Below are 4942 nucleotides of genomic sequence, written 5' to 3' on the forward strand. Positions count from 1 at the left end.
TAAACCTCCTGTTGCTTTTCCTCGTCACTTCAAACCTGAATGTGTAAATTCACTCCACCATCTGATAATAAGTTAGCTGATATGCCTTGCATACTTTAATACTTGAAAAGAAAGATGTGGAGATGCATGAACGACAATGAGCTAGCCGATATGTCTTTCATTGCCACCCGAAAACAGTATAGGCTCAAAGAAATGGCAATGTTCAAACTGCCTCATTAACAAGTGCAAAAACAAAAGTAAGAAAGGTTCATATTGCAGATATAAGAGCCTTGTTATTTCACGGCAATGTTGAGGATACCAACTGGGATCACTATATTCTTTAAAAGGCAAAGCACTAATAAACTCATCATACTAGCATCGCAAACGGTCTTCAAATTTATCACATAATCCGGGCTTGGGTTGCAAGCAATGGCTGAAGATATGCATTGAAGCTGCTAGAGGCTTGCACTACCTTCATACTAGACCTGTTTATGGGTTGGGCCGGGCCGGGGCTAACCGGGTTTTACATATATTAACTGTGTCCAAGCCCAGCCTAGCCCGTACTATATTTACATCGGGCTCGGGCCGGGTTGGGCTAGACTAAAAAACCTAATTCCCAAGCCCGGCTCGGCCCAGCCCATCCATCCGATACATTTATATTAAAAGTTTCTTAATCTAACTTAAATTAAATTGTTATTATAAATAATAAAAATTCACATATTAAAGCATTATTATAAATAAGAAAAATGTAACAATTTATATTTATAAACTATAATTTATAAAGAAGAGTTTGCAAGCAGTAATTTTCTTTTACAAAAGATCAATCCACTTATCATTAAAAAAAACCAATCTACTGTAACTTAAAAACTAATGGCGTGAAAATTGAATAATTCAAACTAATATTATAAATATAAATAAAATATTAAATGTAATTAAATTATATAGAATTATTTTATATCTCGGGCCGGGCCGGGCTAGACATGGGTTTTGAAATAAATCCCAAGCCCAACACATTTTAAGTTCGGGCTTTTGCGGGCTCGGACTGGGCCGGGCTAAATGCTAAATATGCATGTCAAGCCCAACCCATAAAAGCCGGGCTTGGACGGGCTGGGCAGGCTAATGGGCTCGTGAACAGGTCTACTTCATACGGGTATGCTAAAGTAGTCATTCATTGAGTCGTGAAATCAACAAATATTTTTCTTGGGATCTGCTTGTTCACTAGCCGTCTGGTTGTGCTTCTAGCATGTTCTCTTTACGGGCTGGATGTTCGTCTTCAAGTAGAAACTATGTCTGCCTTCGTTTGCTTTGGGATTGCCGAACCAATTTGCACAGACTTTCCTTCGGCCAAGCATACTATCTCCAAATCACCCACTGGTTTGGCTCTTTCGCGCTCCTCTTCCCTAGGATCCTCTGTTGGCTTCATTTTTAACTAACAAAAATAAGTTTCGTGAGCCACCACTTGGTTACCTTGTGCCAATGCCACATCTTCTCTAGTTGGAATTTGTCAGGCCAAATTATCAATAAACAGAGCCTTAGCAGATTCGGACAAGAGAAGACGCTCTATGATGACATTGTATTGAACCACTGAGTTAATTACTAAAAATTCAGTTTTGGAATTTCTTTTTATTGGGCCATCCCCAAGAGATACTTGCAAATGAGCACTGGCCAGCAAAAGTACAATATGATCATAAATTCCCACCAATGGTGATAAAGTGGTAGTGAATATCAAGATCAAGATTCAATGCCTCATATGCCTTTCTAGTGATGATGTTTACAGAACTTCCAGCATCAATGAATACTCTACGAACCTTATATTCATCCACATTGATCTCAATTACCAAAGCATCATTGTGTGCATGAAATTCTTTCTATTAAACCAGAGTCATAGGGGTTTCTGATCTGACCGCCGGTTTCTGGTTTGATTTCAGTTCTGTCAGTTTAATTCGGACTAGAGATCCTGCCGGTTCCCGGTTCAACCGGTCGAACCGTTTGGTCCGAGTTTGAGAACATTGAAAATAAGTACTTAATTGGTTTTCTTTTGGAATTGGATTCCTCACATGATTTGGTTCATTGAATTTGGACATTGATAAAATCTAATTGGACATTGGTTGAATATGAATTAAATTGTAATTCAATTAAAAATGAATAAAATATTAACACACCTACATCTAACCCATTAATGAGTTACTACTACTTAAAGGTAGCAGTTATGCGCTACTGTCTATGACAACAGCAGGACTGTGTGAATAATTTGGGATGTGTTTGATTGGTTTTATTTTTTCTGATTTTATTTGGATACAAAATATGAGTATTCCAAGTTGGCCACTAGACTCTTAATTAGAATAAGACTCCGTTATTCCAATAAAAAAATGATGTATTCTAGAAATTTATCTGGGTCATCCAGTCTCTCTCCTATATAGGATCCAGCCAAGTGCATCGAAATCTAATCCAAAATATATATTGGGTTGTTATCGGTTGTGTTTTTTTATCTATAATATGAAAATAAATTTATAATTAGAAATAGCATATCTAATGAAAATACATATACTAGAAATATCATATTTTTTTAGTGAAAGCTGTGAACAGAAAATTAAAGATATGAATATTTTAATTAGGTTAACACAATCAAACCTTTAAAACAACGGAACCCTATTATTATTAAAGAAATAAAATAAAACAAATTCACAAGATAAAATAACCCAAAAACCCGGAAAGAAAACAAACAAGCTCAAAAACATCATAAGAAGTAAGAATATATTTATTTCATAGGGTAATAATAAGAAATGAAACACATAGGTCATGCAAGATTACATAGAGGATTGATGAGGATCAACAATAGCAATGACAGTAAGGCTTTTTAACATGCTTGCAAAATCCACCTTTTGTGCACTCAGAACAATAGCTTGTGCAATCTGAATCAGCTGAGCAACTTGGTCCATCGGCATTGCAGCACACAGAAGTAGGAACTATTTCACCCATCACAACCTTTGGACTCAAAACCATCATAATTGATATAAGAATAAAAATTCCAAACACCTTCATTTTTCACTGTTAGTTACACTTAAACGTCTCTATTAATATCAATTTCTCTTATGATGCCTTCTTTTTATACTACTATAATTATTTAGAAAAGGAAACTAAATCCTTTTGTTACTAGAAAAGAAGCAAAATCTTTTTGTTACTCAACTACTATATATATTCTATTTTATATGATCTTCTTACCATTACTGTTAAAATATGAAAAATATGTCAATAATTTGAAAAATCTTCTATCATGTTTTTGTTACTTTTTAACTTGCATCTGAAACAAATTCTTCTTATTTTTTTGGAGAATAATTGGAATTGAATTTTCTTATGCAGGTGATACTGATTTTTTAATAGCTTCTTAATCAGTGAACTTACTATGGAATTGAATTCTTCTAGCTATAAATTACTCACAATTTTTTTAAAGTGTCTAAAATATTTAGTGTCTTACTATTATAGTTACAAATAATCCACTAAAAATGTACGAAGTTGTTCAGTTTATTGATATACTTGTTTGGAAGTTTGATGTGACATTTTAAACCACTTTTTTCAATTTTTTTGCAACGTGTCCCTAAATTTCATCTTGATTTGAAATGTTACTGTTAAATTTACATCATTTTATAAGTTATGACTAAATCTACACTCCTTAAAAAAAACTTTAGGGTCTGTTTACACCATAATTTAATTTTTTGGCACTTGTATATTTTTAATATATTAAATTGGCCTAACTTACGTCTAAATAGATTTTCCAATAGTGAATACCGGGGGAAACCTATTTTCTAAGATGAACCTCAAGGAGAACCTAAGGTAAATCAAAGGGACATCAGAAAGCCATTTAATATTTTAACGTGTATTTTGTGAGCCAATTAGAATGCAGGAAAGTTAGAAAGCGCCATAAGGAATCCATCATGAAAGTCAAAGTGGAGCAGTTATTCAAGACGTGGTTTGAAGGTGGAGAACGTGACTTGTGGAAACAATCAGGAAGTTACCTCCAACGTCTATTAAAGAAAGAAATCACGATGAAACAACCCCAATCAACCAACCAACAACTCAACACAACTACCCAAAACTCTAGCAAATTATCTCTAGACTTGAGCATTTTTACAATTCTTGATTGTTTCCTTAGATTTAATTTTCCAGTGCAAAGTTCATTCAAGTTTCCAGTACATTTTTATTTTATTTGTTGTTCAACCATTTTCTGCAAGGTCGGTATCGTTTTGATAATCGAATCTTAGGAATTTTACGGTCTCTTTATTCCTTACAATCGTTTTGATAATTAGAAGTTAGCAAGCGCACTCAATTTCACTCCATAGTTTGATAATACTATAATTATCTGGCACGCCCGCAATTTCCCACGAAAGAGCCAAACAAAAATTGGCACGCCCAGTGGCACACAATCACAATGTCGCCGAAGAAAAGTGATAAGAGCAACAAAGATCCCGTAGTTGCAAGTTCTGAAGAAGAGGAGGTCATGACAATAGGCAATGTTCCACAGATGGTGGGACGAATCGAAGAGGAAAAGGTTGCTAGCCCCAGAGGAGAATCATGGATCTCTACAGAGATCCAAAATTCACCATTCTTGGAGGAGCGTTTCAATTCCATCGAGAAGAATATGGAAGCTCTGCGGAGTGACATGGATTCGAAGATGGATAAAATACTCCAGAAGCTCTCAGAACCAGGGGTAATCAATAATGGAGAAAACCATGTTCCTCAAGGTTCCCCAAATTCCAATGGGGGACGTGGGGTGTCCGGCGCTGAGAAGTATCAAATTCCACATTTGAGGGATGAAGTTGTCTTGCAGAAGGCCGCTAGTTCAGTAGGCCGGGAAAATACTGGTAAGTCACCTGTTTCTCAATATTTTGGAAACACTAATCCTACCTCCCATACAGCTTTGTATCATGAGGAGGCAGGAGGCCACCATATCACTGGGGACATGGGG

Source organism: Euphorbia lathyris, chromosome 3 (genome assembly GCF_963576675.1).
Source record: "Euphorbia lathyris chromosome 3, ddEupLath1.1, whole genome shotgun sequence".
Taxonomy (NCBI): Eukaryota; Viridiplantae; Streptophyta; class Magnoliopsida; order Malpighiales; family Euphorbiaceae; genus Euphorbia; species Euphorbia lathyris.